This window comes from Nelumbo nucifera, chromosome 7 (assembly GCF_055504915.1).
Source record: "Nelumbo nucifera cultivar China Antique chromosome 7, China Antique-T2T, whole genome shotgun sequence".
Classification (NCBI taxonomy): Eukaryota; Viridiplantae; Streptophyta; class Magnoliopsida; order Proteales; family Nelumbonaceae; genus Nelumbo; species Nelumbo nucifera.
Genome location: NC_142655.1, coordinates 31869360 through 31889555, shown reverse-complemented (window position 1 = coordinate 31889555; position 20196 = coordinate 31869360). Strand labels below are relative to the sequence as shown.

The window sequence follows — 20196 nt, the reverse complement described above, 5'->3', positions numbered from 1 at the left end:
GGATAGCATGGGAGAGGTTTATTTATAGTTAGGGTTTCTCGAGTTGCTAAGTTCACGGAATCATGATGGCATGTGAGCCGTTTAGAGTCTTTACGTACGTTTTAATTGTTTACACGTGTTCGATGATGAATCGTGACGTATAATAGTGCTTTAATAAATAAAATAAACCAAACCGAAATCCAGTTAATTGAACCGGTCGGTTCGATTTTGCTGCGATGTGTGTTTCAAAAAGGCAAATTTATTAAAGTATTACCAAGTTTTAGGAAATTAATTTAGTGCCCGTTTGACAAGTCTTTTTTAAAAGATCTGTTGCAAGATCTGATGGTTAGAACTCACCATCACTTTTTTTTGAATTCTCTTAAACCCACTACAACTCTTTAAAACATCTAAAAGTCACTATGTCAGTGAAATTTTATTTTCTAAAACTCACCATCCATTACAATACGTTAAAGTTGAATGACCCAAGTTGTCCACATCAACCTAAATGCATATTTCATTACTAAACTGCCCCTAAATGCATATTTCTAGAAAAATGGTACCAAACACTCACAAAGGTTATGTTTAGGTGAAAGTTAGAAAAAAAAATGAAGAGTGTTAACTAGGGGTGTCCATGAAAAATCGAAAAATCAAACCGAACCGAGAAAACCAAACCGCAAAATGCGGTTAACCGAATTGGTCGGTTTGATTTCAGTTCGGAATTTTTGAAAAATCGAAGGACCGGTTCAGTTTTCGATTAACCTATAAAAAAACCGACAGTTAACCGAACCAACCGGTATATATATTTATATGTATATTCTATAAATATTTTTAATATATGTCATATATCTTCTATGTATTTTATATAAATATATATTCATTATATATAAATATATACTTATATTATATTTATAATAATCTATTTACAAATATATTATATATCTTTAAAATACTTATAATATATTATATATCATTTATTATTTATAATATAATATTATACATATATTATAAATATAAAAAACCAAAAAACCGAAGGATCGAACCGGCAAACCGATTAACCGGTGGTACCAGTTCGGTTTCGGTTTGGCAAAATGAAAAAACCAGTACCACCGGTTCGGTTTACAAAAAAGGGCCATGATTTAGTGTTAACCTTATTTAGTATTTGTTAAAGTGACGTCTCTTTGACACAAAGAGGTGAGACAGACATATATACCTCAATTTGCTTATCAGCTACAGTGAGATGAAGAACTGTGTTCCCATCATCATCCCTTAGGTTTACAAAATCGTCATCACCCACTGACTCCAACAACAACTTCAGTGCCTCCAGGCAGGCGGTCATACTTCACACAAAGGTGTAGAATGGTCCCTCCACGATGCAATTGTATCGAGCTGCTTGTGGTTTTGCTTGAACCAATTCTTTCAGGACTTCAACTCGGCCTTCATTGCTGCTAGATGAATATCAGCATACCCTTTGGCTGATGCCAAGTGAAGAGGTGACTGTCGTCTTCTTAAGTCAGCTTCAAGAGCAAGCTCCAACTTGCGCTGTAGAAGCTCTCGCACAAAATTGAGGTGACCGAGCAACACAGCTACATGCAAAGGAGTCTCGCTGATGCAAGATACAATCACCTTATCGAGAATAAGCGGGTCTTCTCAAAGCAATTCAAGTAAAGAAGATGCACTCCCTTCTGACGCTGCTGCATGAAAACGTTTCTCCTCAACCCTCAACCCTCCCCTTGATAAAATAATGTTGGGAGCAAGAGTCAAGTTGTCGAGTCAGAAATATGGTCTTAGATTCTATCAAATCTCCCTTCAAAATTCCGGCATCCATTGGCGACCTCTCCCACCTCTTGGTCCTTGCATTCTATGGCATCCCCAACCTCACTGGCTCCATCCCTTCATCATTCACAAAGCTTCAGAATCTGGTATCCCTCACCATACATAACATCACTCTCTCCGGCCCCATCCCAGAGTTCCTCAGCCAACTCAAAAATCTCCAGGAGCTGGAGTTGCCCTACAACCAGCTTTCCGGCTCGATCCCGCCTTCCCTCGTCAACCTCAATGAACTGAAGCTTCTTAGCCTGGGATGGAACAAACTTACCGGAAACATACCCAACTCGTCTGGGGGATTCAATGCAGATGTGCTAGGTGGTTTCTCCATGTTTTTGTCTCACAACCAGCTCTCCAATGAGATACCCAGATCTTTGGGACAATTTAACGTGTCGAGAATCGATCTGTCGTATAACAATCTCATCGGGGATGCGTTGATTTTGTTCAGGGAGAATGCAACAACAATGTCAATCAATCTATCTAATAACCAGCTAGACTTTGATTTTGTTAAGGAAGAAGAACAGGATTCTCTTCAAGTTCTCAAACGAAAGGGAAGCAGCGGCCGATGAAGGTAAAATGGTAAATTAATGATGCCCGTTAATCAAGTTACTGTTATCTCACTGACATGGTAAGTTTTGGATGTTTTGAAAAGTTGTGGTGGGTTTAAGAGAATTCAGAAAAAGTTTGAATAATTTCCCTTTAGAAATTGATTTAAAGTATTTCTAAGTTTTTTTTGACAATTGACTAAATTCTCTTTGTCGTTAGCTTATTAACAAAAAAATGGAAAGGACTGTTTTACCCATCATTCTTTTTAAAATATTCAAAATGATGTATTTGTTTCTTGTGTTGTTGGTGGTGATGTCGTAGTTGGGGTATGAGGTATAAAGTGGCAAGATGGTCTGGGAAGACTAAAGGAGTTGAGTAATGATTACCTGAAGAAAAGGGTTTGTGGATGGCAGAGACTGAGAAGATAGGGCAAAAGATTGATGGGATGAGATACAAATACAAGAACAGCAACAACTATTGTTCTTGGGTTGGCAGTTGTTTTGGCATTGATACTAGTAATAATGGTGGTGGTGATGGCAGAGAAGGGAGGAAGCCTCATATGAATTTGAGTGGGAAAGCCAAGTGTGAATAGAAAAAAAAGTTTTGGGTTAACAGAAGATAACTTTATGATCGATACTCATAAAAATTTCATTTTTATTTTTAGTTCTGCCTATGTGTGTTTCTATGTTGTGATTTTGGTGGATGATGATATCAATGGCACAAGCATATGTAAGAGAGTATCATACTCTCAAATTTGGTAAAATCCAATCGGCTCTAATAGGCCCCAACACCATTGATGGGTCTACATGGCTATATACAATACAACAACCATCAGTCCATGCCATGGTAATTTGGTATACCAATGGAATAGTGGTGAGAGTGAGACAACCATTGGATTAGGTGAGACAATCCCGGCTGGCCAACCAAACACTGGCATTCAATTTTCAAATTTTCAGATTGAAAATTTCAGTCTGGTTTAGTCCTCAGGCACAACTATAGACTTTCTAATGGGGAGACAAAGGAAAGAGGAGAGGAGGAAGAAAGGAAATCGTGGATCGTGGATGGATATGTTAAAATTTTGTTGATGCTAAGTTGAAATCTCTTTTAAAGTTTGTTGAACTATATTTTGAAAATTTAAAGAATCATGTAGGGAAAAATTGATGACAAAAGGATAATAATGGGTTTAAAAAAAATTCTATGCATCACGTGGTGTCACAATAGTGTAAACAGATTGTGATGAGAATTAATGGACACTGATTATAGGGGAGGATTTAGTCAATTGTTAGAAAACTTAGGGGTACTTTAAGACAATATGTAAATAGCAATGGTAGAGTTAGTCAATTTCCTAAAATGTAAGGGTCCTTTAAGAAGTTTGCCCATAGTGGTATCAGTTCAGATTTAATTAACCTAAAAGAAAAAGAATAGACCAGTACTTATAATAAGGGTAAAAGACTTAAACATACATTGAGTTTTCATAAATTGACTTAAACATACCTTGGATTTTTTAAAAAGACTTAAATATACCTTATTACTGTAAAATGCTTTTTCACCCTTCATCATTCTTCAAATTTTCAAAGAGAACCAGGGAGACCCAAACCCCAACAAGTGCCACCAAACAGACCAAACCAAAGCAGTAGCCACTTTTCTCTTTGCGAGTGTCAAGATTTAAGCCATGAATGTGAAGACAAGCAAGAAGATGAGGGGTTTGTGCCAATCTCTTGGGGTGGGGTTACGGCGGTGTGTATGCCTACTAACCCAAGATTAGTAATCATGCCTGGGAGGCTAGGCACAAATCTTTAGTGGACCATTCCATGTTCATCAATTCCAAACATTCCATTGAGTAATCCCAAAAATTCCCTTAGGTGGATCTTTGTCACCATCTTCGTTCATCAAGAGGGAATAAAAGATAGAACGAAAGTCCTCCAACACTTGCTCCATAGCTACTGCACTAGTTTCATCCAATGAAGTCTTGCAGGTCAGAAATCATAATCAGCATAAAACACAAATCATGTTTCTTTTTTTTTTTGTCTTTTCCTCTATTTCAATATGTAATAACCCTAGGGAGAGAGCTATGTGGCCATGATGAAGTTGGGAAATTAGAAGAATAAATAATTGAATCTCTCCAGTACCTCCACTGAATCTATCTATATTCTTCGTTTTCTTGAACAAAAAATTGAATACCAAATGCAATGTAAATTGACTGGTTCCATGGGTGTTTATGGATAGGCTATTTATTTGTACTTTTTCACTTCAAACATTTTTTACTTTAAATGTTTCCTATTTTTGTTGTTTGGTTGGGCTTCACTTTAAACAATCTTTACTCTCCACCTCAGATTAATACCCATTAAAGTGTGACACATCAGTATTTGGTTTCAAGAAATGTTGCCCATGCACAAAAATCAAAGTGTTTCAATTTTTTACCATTTATTTGATAAACGGTGAAACCAAACAATTATTTCATTTTGCTTCATCTACAATAAAATCCAATGTCTATGTGGTGCTAATGTAATGGCATTTTTTCAATAAACACCCATGGAACCAAACACAACCTGAATGCCGTTGGCAATGAGTAGAAACCGCCACTATTTGGTTCTTAGTTTGGGAGGAAAAAGATTAATAGTAGGTTTACTTTCCCAATGGGTAAAATAGGAATTTTAAAATATTAAAAGAGTTTCATAAAAAAAGAAAGAAAAAATGAGGGCATATTTAAGTTAAGTTGGGTCAGCCTACTAGGTATATTTAAGTTTATTTAAAAAAGGGTAAATTACAAGAACCCCCTGTACTATGGGGTCAATGACAAAGACCCCCCTGTACTTTTTTGGCAACAAAGACCCCCTAAGCTTAGGCCATTAGACAAAGACTCCCCTCCATTAGCGTTTCATCAGTTAACTTCAAAAAAGATTCTCATCTAACCATTTACAATTTTCTAAATGCCCAAACTACCCTTTTCTAATTTGTTGTATATTTTTCTTTAATTTATGAAACCATCTTATTTTCTTTAATTTATTTCAACACTCGGTTTGTGGGGAATATGATTAGGAGAGGAACTGAGGAAAGGAGGGAAGAAGAGAGTGCAAGGTAGAAAAAATTGGGAGAAGAGAGAGGGAAGAGAGGGAGTAGGGGATGTCATCACTAAGGGTGTCAATGGACCGATTTTGGATTGGATCCCATCCAGTCCAAAATCAATTTGGATGAATTGTGATGGTGCGCGATCCGACCGGTCTTAGTTGTCAACGATCTTGCCTCTGACTGGAGCAAAAGGTGCCTAAAACGGGGAAGAGAGCGAGTAGTCTCCGGGGAGGAACCCGACGAGAATGCTTCGAAGCTCAAGTTAGTATTTCCTCAAAGGCAAGATAAAAAACCAAATGGCGCAAAGTTATCACATACCTCTCTTCTTGGGGGGAAGGGGGCTTTTTATAACCACTTCGCGCACTCACTCCTAAGCTTCTGTTAGGTCGGGTATGATTACCCCTGTGCTTCTGCCAGTTCGGGTGTCATCACCTCTGCTGGGGTAGAACCGCCACTGCTTTCTTTGTCAGAGCCGTCTCTATAACTGGAGATGGTGGTGGCAGGTGGCCGTTGAAGTGCGGCTGTCAAGCGTCAGATCCCAAGTCAGTCAGGTGCGCCGCCTCAGGATACGGGCTCCTTCGGTGTCAGGTACGGTACGGTTGTTCAGTTCGGCGTCTTGGAGGCGAAGTGCTGGAGTGGTGTGCGATGTGAAGTCTCGAGTTCGGATGGAGGTGTGGCTCGAATTGCCATGGGGCGAGCCAGTTCGGGTTGTTGCCCTTTGTGTTCGCAAGGCTCGAGGCCTAAGGGAGAGCTCGGGCTCCTTGCGGGGAGTTCGGGCTCCTTGTGGGGAGTTCGGACCACTGGTTCCTCCTTTCGGAGCTCGTGCCTTGGGCGTGCTGTTAAGCCGAGTTGTTGCGTTTGCCACGTGTTGAGTGGTTACGAGGTCGGGCCAAATCTTCCTTCATCAAATTGGACAGACCAACAAGACATATTGGATTGGAGCAATCCAGTCCAAATTATTTATTAGATTGGATTGGACCTGGTATGTCTGTAACAAATTTTTATTAGATTGGGTTGGATTAAGCGAATACCTGGTCCATTGATATAAGATAAGAATATATGTGTCAATGGACCGGGTTTGGGTTAAAACCAATCTAAGTCAAAATGAATTTGAATAAATTGGACGGTCCAGACATTGAATTGGTCCAAAACATTCATTGGATTGGATTGGATCTAGTCCATTTAAATGTGGACTCAAATTGGACTGGATTTGACACCCCTGGTCTCCGCCGCAACTACTAGCAAGGCAGTGAGAGAGAGAAAACAAGAGAGAGAGAGAGAGGTCGTAAGCTAGCAATAAAATCTGCATCCTGCTTACTTTTTGAAAAACAAACAGACTTTAATAGCTGTTAAAGTGCATCAATAACAAGCGTTTAGTCTCCTTCAAGCAAAATGTAGCCAAAGCTTCTATCCAACACGTTCATTAATTACTCGAGTCTGGATTTCCTGCACTTGCCTTGGTGTGAGAATGGGTGCATTTGACACTTCAATCATTCATGAACCTAGATTTCACATGTGGAAAAATCGTTAAGCAGCATTGTTGTCCATGCCACTATCTCCTTTTATATAATTTTTGAATTGAGATATAAAATTGAGAAAATAAGATTAAACTCAAAGCTATGAACATAAACCGATGCCTCATACGAACAAGTTGCATTGATGAGATAAAGATTAGCATAAATCCATACAGCAAACGATTATAACACTCTAGTCCTAATTTTTAACTCAACCCAATCAACAAAGATCAAATTAGAACTCTTGGTTTTGAGAAAAAAATGTTTCAGCTTTTCTTTCATGGGCAATAAGACCTCAAAAGGGTTGGCATTGATTGAACATTTAATACAAATCGACCTGTTATTATGGATTCCAAGAATACTAACTAACAAAGATCAAGAACATAAAATCTGGGTTTGCTGCTATTCAAAGAAAGATGGCTCACCTTCACGGAAGTCATTGATGAATCTTGATAGATAAACAGAGAATGAATAGAGAGAGAGCAGTGACACAAAGCAGAGCACATGATGGCAACCAAATGAGGGAAATGGAGAAATGATTCTAAATATTACTAACCCAGATTTGTATTTGTAGGAAAGAAAAGAATATTGACTAGGCAACAATGAAGAAAGCAACTCTGCCATTAGATTGGAGTCTGCCACCGGTCCATCTTTACTTTCTCTCTCTTAATCTGGCCCCCACCCAGAGACCAAAACCATTCATAAATCGGAGGGTGAGGGGGTTGGGGTTTGATGACCTTGTCACTGTCAAGAGGTGATGGAGGTAGAAAGGAGAGGAACAGGGGTTTTCGTGAAGTCTACAGAGAGATGGATGGTGCAGTTGCAAACGTGCCTGTGGTACACCATGGACTGGCGTCCCTCACTCTTTGTACGTTTTGGTGTCAATGGACCGGTTTCGGATTGTATCCCGTCCAGTCCAAAATCAATTTGGATGGACCAATATGACATATTGGATTGGACCAATCCGGTTCAAAATATTTATTAGATTGGATTGGGCCTGGTCCGTCCTTAACAAATTTTTATTAGATTGGGTGGGATTAAGCCAATACCTGATCCATTGATACAAGATAAGAATATATGTGTCAATGGACTGGGTTTGGGTTTAAAATCATTCTAAATCAAAATGAATTTGATTGAATTGGACGGTCCAGACATTGAATTGGACCGGTCCAAAACATTCATTGGATTGAATTGGATCTGATCCATTTATAGTGGACTCATATCGGATTGGACCAAATCTAGTCCAATTGGCACCCCTGTTTGCACAGCCTCATCATGACCACCATGGACCTCACGCACCTCTGTGTCAAGTCAAGCCTCACTTTGTTTTCTTTGATTTTCTTACTAGGTACCCACCTTAGCTCGTAGCCTTGGCATTAAGTTCATTCATTACTGCACCATTAGCCCTGCAACCATTGAATACCTATTAGCCCTTCTCAGAATAATATTTCCTACGTCGAGTTATATGAAGCCAGTTTGATGCACCCACCACCGGGCTTCCCAGCTTCAGCCATTAAACTCAATAGTAATAAGGCTAGAGGTTTGGTTTTGGTAGCAAACATTGAATACAGAAGGGATATCATCTGACTTAACAGTTGAAGGGGTCTTTGTTTATCGACCAAAATTCATGGGTCTTTGTTACAAAGAAAAGTACAGAACATTGAAGAGAGAATTGAAAACACCCACTAACCATAACTATATGTTAATCTGGAACAGAACATAAAGATAGAATTGAAAAAAAGTAGGGCTGCCAATGCAATGGGCCTACCCAATGGACCCGAACCGACCAAACCAAATCACCAAGAGAAAAACATTGAAGAACATCCCAATATGCAGTTTTATGGAATTATAGATTAAGAAGGGTGCAACTGAAAAAAAAATGACATCAATGAAAGGAACTGAAAATTGTTCTTCCACCCTTTTATCAATTTTTTCTAAACCATGAAGACAAGCAATTCTGATGTCAAATTTGTCCAAAAGTGAAGAAGTGAGCCACTGACTTGGTTAGTTATGTAGTCCCAATTAAGAGGAGATCCCAATTCTAGGAGATTTTTACATAAAGCAATTCATATTTTTTATAATTTGTTCTCCCAAAACCTTGATAAAATAATCATTTCAAAATCCTACCATATCCTTTAGTTATCATTTAGACAAGCAAAAACATTAAGGCCCTGTTCGCTTTTTGGTAAGTTATTAACTTACTCAGGTAAATGTATTTACCCAGTATGTTCTTTTATTTTTCATGTAAATAAGGCAATAACCGTTTTAGTCATAAAAATCCATTATTACGAGGGGCATTTTTATCCCATTCAAGTGTTGATAACTTTCCCACAAGGTGGAAAAGTTATTTACCTACTTAGGAGATGGGTATCACTTACTACCTGGCAAAATAAATTTTTCTTAATCACCACATAAATTTAAAAAAAGAAGGTGGGATTCTTGGTCAATGGAAATTCCCCCCCCCCTCTCAAAATCCAGAAAAAGAACATCCCCTAAATAGCCTAAAACTGGGATGGGTAGATAGATATTGATAGACAGGAAGATAAGGAATAAATCATAAACTTGATTAGATTTCTATCAACTATGTGTAGTGCTTTTGTAGGCGTTATTATCGAAAAAGGGTATATAGAATTCCAAAATGAAAATGCATATGTTTGTGGATATCAAATTTTAATTTAGGGTCAATTGAAGTTGCATTTAGCACTGAAAGCATAATTTTACCTTCAACTCTTTGGCCCAAAGATCATTAAAATCTGGATCATCCAAGATGGTGGGTTGCTATACATGACCCTAGCAATCTGTTGAAGCTGGATTTTGACTGCTATGGCTTGTTTTGCATCCTTACAGAGGATGCTAATAGATTACATAAACGGAAAAGCAGAGCCTTTAAATACTTGGACAAGAAAATATAATAAAGAAACAAGATAAATGCATGGTTCACCTCATGGGTCATGAGGTTCCTCTTCATTTCAAACATGTAATTAATTCTCTAGTGGTTTTATTTGTTTCCTGTGTACAGCAGTCACACTTATGTGAGGAGATAGGGTTGTCATCACATCTAGGAGTTTTCACAAGTGGGCTGTAGTGTTTATTCTTGAAATTTTCTTCTTAGATAATTATTCCTCTACTGGTATAAGAGAAGAATCATGGGTATCTCTCATCGGTTTTGGAACTATGTCCAAGCTTTCCACCCAAGCCACACCCTACCGAGTATAAGGACCTGATATGAGGCACAAAATATGGTCACCCAATTGACTATCTAAAACCAAATTGACATAAGGATATTATCTAGTCTAGTCATGAGAGGGCTTATTATCATGGTTTTTAAAAACGACCCGGAGACTGAACCGGTCAGGGATTCGATTATTAGATTGAACAGTCAGCCCGTTTTAATAAAAAAATTAAAAATAAAAAAAATGGTTAAAACCGTTCGAACGATTCCAAATAATGGCATTAAACTTAATATATCCACTAATGCCTCTTAAATAGATATTATTAATACATGAAAAACAAGAATGTAGCTGGAGATGATGATTTCTTACTAGATGTCACTTTTGCATCTTTGTATCCACAGAGTGAATTTTGTCACCATCCATATCAAACCAATAAGTTGCAGCAAACATCTATGGAATGTTTTTGCAGTTCAGCAATGCATTTTCTGTTATAATAAAATTGAGTCATGAAGAAAGCACAAAATCAAAGTTTGACTTCCATATGAAACAAATAAGTTATGTAAAGCTCAATTCCAGGCTCACAGGTGGAATTGACCTTCTAAAAGCTAGAGCAGATTCTTAGGCTTCAGAGCCTTAGGTTAGTGGGGTCTAACATTGTTAAGACCACTTGCATCAAATGTTTATTTTATAATAAGACAAAATGGATGTTGTTGCTCTCTTCAAAGGTATCTTGTGGGTGACTCAATGTCTCAAACAGAGGAAGTAGGCTGAACTGAATGAAAGTGAATCAGTAGCAGGTATCATAATGCAGCTAAAATATCTGTTGCCCAGATTGGAATGGTTGGGATGAGGCTGAACTGAATGACTTATTTCTTAGTCTTTGCTCAGATAAGTAAACACATAGTTAATTTTTTTTAAGAGTACATTGATTAAACTAACGTCCAATTCAGCCATGAGAGTAGCTCTCAACCTACTTATAACCTAATGACTTGTTAATTGACAAGAAAGAGACAAAGCAATAAGTCATTCAGTTCAAAACTTTTTTGGGCCATTGTTTACCCTTTAAGACAAAGCCTCAGCTCAATGCAACTGTCTATAGTGTAGTAGGTGAAAGAGAGATTATAAAGAGGAACCAGAATCAGTTATTGTGATAGTGAGATTCACACATAGCCCTAAGGGTCCTAGACCTAGAAGATGGTTTTGCTTTGTCGAAGCTTGCCTGAATGAGAAATGCTTGATTTTGTTGGAGTTTTCCTCGAACCATTGCATTATGGGCATCATGATTGATTGATCGATGGGCGAACAATTTTGCTTCTAATTTATTTATGATTTTTGGCTATGACAACCCGTGAACTTTGTGAAAAGGCCAATTTTAGACTCTAAAGAATTTAAAGAGCCATTTTCGACCCTAAACTTTGGAGAAAAAGCCAACCCTAGTAAAAATAAACGGTGTTTGAAATGAAATGGTATTGACAGATCCGTTAAATAATGAATAAAATAAACAAATATTGATGTGGCACTATTCAAATAAAAAAATTAATAAATATTACCAAAAATTAATAAATACAATCTCACACATTACCAAGAATAAAAGAAAAATGATTTAATATATAAATTAATACATATTAAAACTTATATATAAGTAGGTCCCACTTAAAATTATAGGTGGGTCTCTCTCTTCTCTTCTTCTTCTTCTTGCTTGATGCGGGGCATTGACGAAACCATGATGTAACTCAGGGGACCAACATCTCCTAAGTTCCTATGTTTGTTGAGCCAGGTTAGGACCGAGGAGTGAAACATGCTTGAGGACTCAACAAGGAGCCTACCGAGAAAGGGAATGGGAATGGGTTCAACATCGAGGAGAATTTAAAAAGGGATGCACAACCAATAATCAATCTCAGATGGAAGGAACTCGACCCAGATCCGTAGAACATCTTGATCATCGGATTAACAAGTGTGCTCATGTGGTGGCTTGGGACCTAGATCCATACAACATCTTGGGCATCATAGAGGATGTAGATGGAGGTGGTAGCCTGGTGGCTCAAGACCCAGATCCACAAAACATTTTGGCCATATGCAAATGGAGGTAGTAGCTTGGTGGCTCGGTTAAAAAGGAAGACAAGGGAGGGAGAAGACGGCCAGAGAGATAGAGAAAAGGGGGAAGTCTTAAGGCGGGTGAAAATGAGGACAAGGGAGAGAGAAACAACTGAATGCCCAAATGGTAGAGAGAGACCCACCCATAATTTTAAGTAGGGCCCATATATAATTTCAAGTGGGATCCATTGATTATTTTTCTCTTAAAAGAGAAAATTTTATGTGAGACCCACCTGTAATTTCAAGTGGGATCCATTGATTATTTTTCTCTTAAAAGAGAAAATTTTATGTGAGACCCACCTGTAATTTCAAGTGGATCCATTAATAATTTTAAATGAGATTCACTTATGTTATATTTAATATTTATTAATTTATATATTAAATAATTTTTATTTTATTCTTGATAATGTGTGAGATTAAATTTATTAATTGTTCATTCTTTTGAGTTGAATAATGCCATGATGCCAACATTTATTATTATTTTATTCATTATTTAACGAATCTGTCAACGCCGTTTCAAATGTCGCATGTTTCTGCCTACAATTGGCATTTTCTCCAAAGTTTGGGGTTAAAGATGACCCTTTAAATCCTTAGGGTTGAAATTGGCTTTTTCTCAAAATTTAGGAGTTGTTAGAGTTAAAAATCCAATTTATTTATTATGTTAATTATTATTTTCTTTCATAATCATTACATATGAACTCAAAACACTTCTTTTATCTGATGGATGAATAAGCATTTAGGAACTCAAAACACAACCTAACTTAAAAAATGAATAATGTTGGAAGAGGAGATGGGTTGTGAAAGAAATGAGGAAGTAGACATGGTGGGTTAAGGACAGAAGAAGGCAAGATTAATAAGGGGTGAAAGTGTGTGTTCGAATCAGACTGTTGTCAATTCTTAGTTGATGCGCTTAATGGAAAAAGTAGGAACTTTGCAGCAGGCCAATCCTTTTTGGTGAAAATTTGGACTTTTCTTTCAATTTTGTAAACAGGAATTTTAATAGTGATGCACACTCTCTAGCTCAGGGTCACGGGTAAGGTTTTCGAACCATCGTTGATTCAGACGGTCGGATCGTTTGGCCTGGAAATCGTTCAGGCAATTGGTTCTGTTTTATCCAAAACCTGATTTTTAGTGAAAACCCGTTGAAAAAGTCAATAATCTATTGATCTGGGCAGTTGAATCGTCAACCCATCGACTCATTCAATGATTTTGACCATTTTTAAATTTTTAATTATTTTTTAAATTTATTTATCAGAATAGGCTATTCATTCAAATTGGACGGTTGGACCATCAACCCAAAAACCGATGGCCAGAACGGTTCCGTTTCTGAATCACTTTTTAAAACGTTGGTCAGGGGGGGTCTCACTGATAGAGGAATCGTTCTTTTTAGACTACTCGGATTTAGATTGTTTAGCTTAGGAAGGGCAATCTCTATCCAGTGAGATCCTCAGACTGTTTTATGTTGTGTTCTGCCTTTGTCGTTTTTCAATACATTTCCTCTTTACCAAAAAAAAGTCAGATATCCCATTTTGAAAATTTTATACGGTTCGAATTTATGGGCCAGGCCCATTCAAACTTTTACAAAATCCCAACCTGAGACCACCCAAGCTGCACCCAAAATTAAGATGGGCTTTCTTTTTCTATCCACATTTTCTTCTGCACTCTACTTAGGAAAGAGGTTCAGGCTCTCTACTCCACAACCACCACAATTTACATGTATAGAGGATTAGTACTTTTGACTTAGGGAGTGTCATTTGGACTGGATTTGGTCCAATTCGATATAGTCCAATGTGAATCTATTATAAATGGACCAGGTTTAATCCAATCCAATAAATGTTTTAGACCAATTTGGACCGATTCAATTCAATGTCTGGACCATCCAATTGAGTCAAATTCATTTTGATTTAGATTGGTTTCAACCCAAATCCGGTCTATTGACACATATATTCTTATTTTATATCAATAATGGACCTGATATTGGCTTAATCCAACCCAATCCAATATAAACTTGTTACGGACAGACCGGGTCCAATCTAATTTAATAAATATTTTGGACCGGATTGGTCCAATCTAATATATCTTGTCAGTCCATCCAATCCATCAAATTGGTTTTGGACTGGATGGGGTCCAATCTAAAATCGGTCCATTGACATCCTTATTTTGACTGATCTCTCTCTCTCTCTCTCTCCCTCTCCTTGTTTTGACAGTCTTTAATATGGACGTGTAATTATTTTCTTTTTAATTATTTCCCTCTCTCTCAAACACACAAACAAAACATGATTTTTAAAAAACGAATCAGAAACAGAACTGGTCAAGGGACCGGTTTCCGGTTAAGCGGTTCAACCATTCAGGTCGAACAGCTTGACCCGTGATGTCATAAATAAATTTAAAATAAAAAAATATTTATAAATAATAAAAATAGCATAAAATTAAATAAAAAACAGAAAAAATACAGAAGAATACAGAAAATAAAACTATCTAAGTAAAAAAATAATATAGTACAAAACACATAAAAAATATAAAAATAAAATACAGAAAAATTCTAAAAAATACAAAAAAAAACTCTAGAATGTTAAATCCTAAAATGCAAAAATCCTTGACCTAAAATCAAGATTCACAGGGATAGATTCCCCTGGCACCAAAATAAAAGGGGAGAAATAAGAGTATTCACTCTAGAATGTTAGATTGCTATGCAACCAAGATTGATCTCTAAAATACTTCAATATACATTAATTTTACCTAATTGATCAGAAAAATTACATTAATTTATACCTAAGAACCATGTCAAATGTTGCTCTCTAAGCTCCAACCAAGCAAAAAACTTCAAAACTTTGTTTTTTCTTCAATTTCTGAGAATTTCTTTAGAACTGCTCCTAGGTGTCAAAACACTCACAATCAATCTCCAAATCTTCTAAAAATCAAGCAATTCAAATAGCATTGACCAACCTTTTCAAAATTCCATGTCATATGTTCATCATGGAACTGTATGGATTTCATCCCAAAGAATTGTAGAAACTCTTTATAATTTCAAGCAACGGAAATTCTATTCCAGCCCAACACTGTTTTCCTAGATTTCTTCTCAATTACGCAAATTCTGTTCCAGCCCAGCACTATTTTCTAATAATTTCAAGCAACAGAAATTTCAGTAAGAAAAAATTTCATAACAAACTTAAAAATCTAAAGAGATGGAAATGCACCTACCATATCATGGTTCCAAAAACAATATTTCATCCAACCAGTGTAGAGTAGTGCAACATTCTTTTTCGGAGCTCCTCTTGACCAAAAACATCAGGATCTTCTCAGTAAAACAGTTCCTTGAAAATGGTGGTGTGACATTGGGCTCGGGCTTGATCGCAGGCAAGTGCTGCTCCAACTTGCAGAATCGCCAATGCCCAATGGTAGTGTTACTGTCGTCTGCTGCAAGTGCTTCTCCCTACCCGTCACTGCAAACTTGTCGGACAGCCGTTGCAAACTAGCCATCCACCACTGCAAGTCGGCCGCCACAAACTCTTACTATTGGAGTCTACAAGTGCTAGCTGCCATAGGTGGTCGATTGGGTGTGAGGCTTGAGAGGAGGGAAGGGTTAGAACGAAAATGGGGTTCTAACCCTAAAGAGACTAAAGTTCGATTCTGGGTTGGGGATATTAAAGGCATTTTATTTTTTGTTTTTTTTTGTTTTATTTAAAACATTGAAAATAAAAAAGTAACCCGTGAACCGCTACCCGGGTCGAACAGTTTAGCAGTCCAACCGCCTGGGTCAGTGGTTTTCTAACTTTTTCAATGTTTTTATTTTTGAAATTTCTGGTTTTTAGTATAACCGGACCTGGGGGCCGACCAGTTACCGGTTTTTTAAGTCCGACCATCCGGTCCAGTCCGGTTTTGAAAACCATGAAACAAAATATAGTGTAAACATTGTATGATCATCTTATCATCAAAGGTATTTCATAACTTTGTGTTTAATATTATATATTATCTCCTTTAATTTGTTGGATAAGAATAGGGTGCACAAATACCTGCATATAAAGGGGGAATTCTTTTCTTATTTTACTTTAATTTTTATATATATATATATAATAGGAGATTGAGGGGAACGAAGGAGACCATTATGGCTGTGTTAGTTCAACCCATATATCAGGGTTCGTTTTGTTTCCTGGAATAGGTGTTTGGAATCAATTGGTAGAAGTGGGTATGATGATGATGATGATGATGATGATGATGATGACGATAATAATAATAATAATAATAATAATAATAATAATAATAATAATAATAATAATAATAATAATAATAATAAAAACAATTCAAGAAACAATAATAAAATATAATATATTAATAAAAAACATAAATTAATAATAAATACTAAGATATTAATTATTAAATACAAATAAAGTAACAATAACAAAGTACTAATACAAAATTGAAAAATTTCAGTTGATCAGATTTCAATAACTAATGAACCAAACAACAACAATTGGGATGCCATTATGATTCTTAACTGAACCAAAACAAGCGTCAGGAATAGGTAATTTGGATTTTGATTCTAGGGATTCTGATTTCGACTTTGATTCTGATCCTGCTTGCGAGACAAACAGACCCTCAGTCTAGGAGATCCTGCTAATATTTCTTTAATGCAAGTGCTGGGGTTGGGAAAGGGGGACTTATAAGAAGATTGGCCTGTTGACAGCATAATTCATTACCTTCGATGCCTAGTAGCAAGTAGTTTGGCTAAATCCCAAGACCATGCTCTTTTTCTTTACTCCTAATTGTTTATTAGTTTTATAAGTTATATGTATTGCCATCTCTTGGCCTTGACAAAGGAGAACAAGCATAGCAAAGAATATATGTTCTTCGTCAAAGAAGCATAACTACCTTTTATGTGATGCATCTTTTTCATTTTTCTTGTTATCTGTTTTGCTTTAACTGAAAAAAAAGGAAGAAATACTTCAAAATTTGTTTTGCTTTGTTTTATCTAATCCAAATTAGGGTGAAGGAAAGACATCGATGGCCTACTAGATCTTGTCATTCCATCCGTTTCATCATCAAGTGTCTAGGGGTGTAAACGGTATTCGAAAATCCGATTTTGAATTCGATATTCAATATAATCGAATCAAATTCAGATAATTTGAATTTCTAATTGATTGAATTTGGATATCATATTCATATTGAATAGATAATCAGATTCGAATTCAGATATGACCTGATTCGATTCGATAAATATCCGAATTCGACCTATTATTTAATTCTTATATATAATATATAAAATATTTTATGTAATATATATATATATATAATAATAATAATAATTAAGTTATATATTTGCATACTTTATATCAATAAAATATTTATTTTATATATTTATTAGTTATCTAAAATAATTAATTAATCGAATTCAAATCGAATCGAATGTTTGAATATTTAATTGAATTCGAATTCAGATATTAATTTTCAATATCTATCAAATATCAAATCAAATTCAGATATCAGATTTTATAACCGAATTCGAATTCAAATATTGCCTGATCCAATTCGAATTTGATCCATTTACACTCTTACAAGAGTCCTAAAATGCAAATTTAAGAGTTGTATTCAAACTACGCAAACCATTGGATCAGATAATCATGGTAGAGACTCAAATGGTTCCATCTGATCACACTTCATGTGTTTTACAGGCTTTTTGTGGTGATGTGTATGGATCTTGAGTCAACGAAAGCAATCAAATATCTCTTTTGTACAAGTTCTGTGTCGTTGGGTTCCAAATATCTATTTTCTAGTATTGATTTTGTATGTTAATGGGGACCGCATATCTATTTTGTACAAATTCTATGTACTGGTGGGGCCCACATATATGTGTTGTTCAGATGTTTCTATTAATGGAATCCACACATTTGCGTGTTTATATATATGCCATTGATCCATACGCATAAAATTTGTACATGTGAATTCATGCATGTGTTCTTGACTCATACCACAATCCATCACCACTCCCCCATCTAAGTGTTTTGACGTTGAGTTACCCTAAAACAAAATTCTTAGGTTTTTTTTTTTTTTATGATTTATGGTAGAGTTTGAGATGGATGGAGATAGGATGCATAGAGCCCGAAAGAGTGTAAGAATTTGAATTTGAATAATACTAATTTGTCTTAGTCCATAATATGATGTAATTATGTATTTATCCAAGAAAGGGAATAATAAATCACGCTTTCTCTGAAAAAATCTAGTTCAATGATGATGAACTAGGCCTTAAAACAAGAATGAGATCTTTCTAAAAGGTGTAATAATGATGTATGTCCTCAATAAAGGGGTGTGTGGGATCATAAGCGATGGTTGGAGGTTAGATCACATCCATCCATGTCTAATTGTCTACATATTAAAATAGAATGTGCCAAGGTGACACTTTCCTACTTTTTGGTTGTCTTTGAAAGACACTTATCTTGTTTTTTTTTTTTTTTTAAATTTTCTAATTTTTTTAGTTGGCCAATCACCTTTAAGACTTTTACCTCTCATCATTGATTCACCACTCTCTCTCCTCTTTCTAATTAACTCCTTTAATTAATTATCTCTCATCATTAATTATTGCCATTAACTCTTTCTTTCAATAACTCATGTCACTAATTCTCTCTCATTTCCATTACCATTAAATCCATTGACTTTATCTATGTACATTTCAATTTAATTATAATTTTAGATACATTAGATATATTTACAATAAACTATAATTATGAATAAAATTAATTATATTGAATTAAGATATTTAATGATTAATTATATTACTTATTACTTATATTATTAGGCAAAACAATCTTATTTTGTTTAAAAGATATTTAATTTTTAAGTTAATTAATCAAGTAATTTGCTTTTTAAAAACTATCTTAGAGGCTGAATAGTTTTTGCCTCTAGGTAACAAGTCAACAATTCAATTGTGCTAGTTGGATGAGTCAAACTATGTCATGTTATCCATTTGTATATGTATAGAATATAATATAATTACATTTTACATGTATGCATATAATATTTCTAATTTGTACTTTTATTTTAGTTTTTAATTTTTATAAATAAAAGACCCAAAATTGAAATTTGAGGCCAAAAATTGATTTTCTTTCTTTTTTTTGGATACTGGAGTTGCAATGATTGCGAAAAGTTACCCAAAATAAAAAAAGATCACCCAATGGACAATTGAGAACAAAGTTAAGTCCTTTAGAAGTTTTCAACATATTCTATATTGTAACCCATGACCTAATTGAATAGGTCAAAAGGGTCAATGGTTCAACCACTTGGTTCAAACATGTATTGACCAAATCAATGGTTTTTAACAAAATAGTGGGTTTTAGGAAATCTAGAATTACAAATAGGGCTGAGCCACAATTTGAACGGTTCAATCATCCAAGTCAAATACAGGTTGAAAACATTGAATAAAATATCATAAAAATTATAAAGCATTTATATTGCATTTGGAAATAATAAAAATTAATTAACCATAGTAAAAATAATTTAGTGAATTAGTTAAACAAAATATATTTATTATTGATGAAAATATTTTTATAATATAATAAAAATAAATAAATTAATAAAAGGTATTAAGATAAATTAAAAACTAATATCTATTTAAAATTAATACAAAACTAATATAAAATTGTCTAACAATTATTAGTTTATAAATAATTCCAAACCAACTTAAGTTTCACTAAAAATAAAGGCTTAGTATAATTAATTAAAGTTGTTAAAGATTAATAAAAACAAAAACTTATAAAATTTTTATTAATTTAAATATATGTTAATTAATTTAAATTCCATTTAAAATAGGGGAAATTATAAAAATCTCCTTGGTTTTTCTAACAATCCTTTGAAGTTACCTTATGTTTTGTCCATAACAAAAACTTCCCCTATTGTTTTGAAAAAAGGTGAAAATACCTTCCTTTTGTCAGCATTCCAAATGGAAAACATTGATGTAAAGGCATTAATTTTTGTAAAGTATCAAACTTACCATTAACCATTTGTCA

At 35.2% G+C, this 20196-nt stretch overlaps 1 pseudogene; it reads left to right on the top strand.

The window, feature by feature from the left end:
* The first annotated feature begins 1757 nt into the window (after positions 1-1757).
* On the top strand, positions 1758-2372 carry LOC104598373 (leucine-rich repeat protein FLOR 1 pseudogene; annotated as a pseudogene).
* Positions 2373-20196: the final 17824 nt, after the last annotated feature.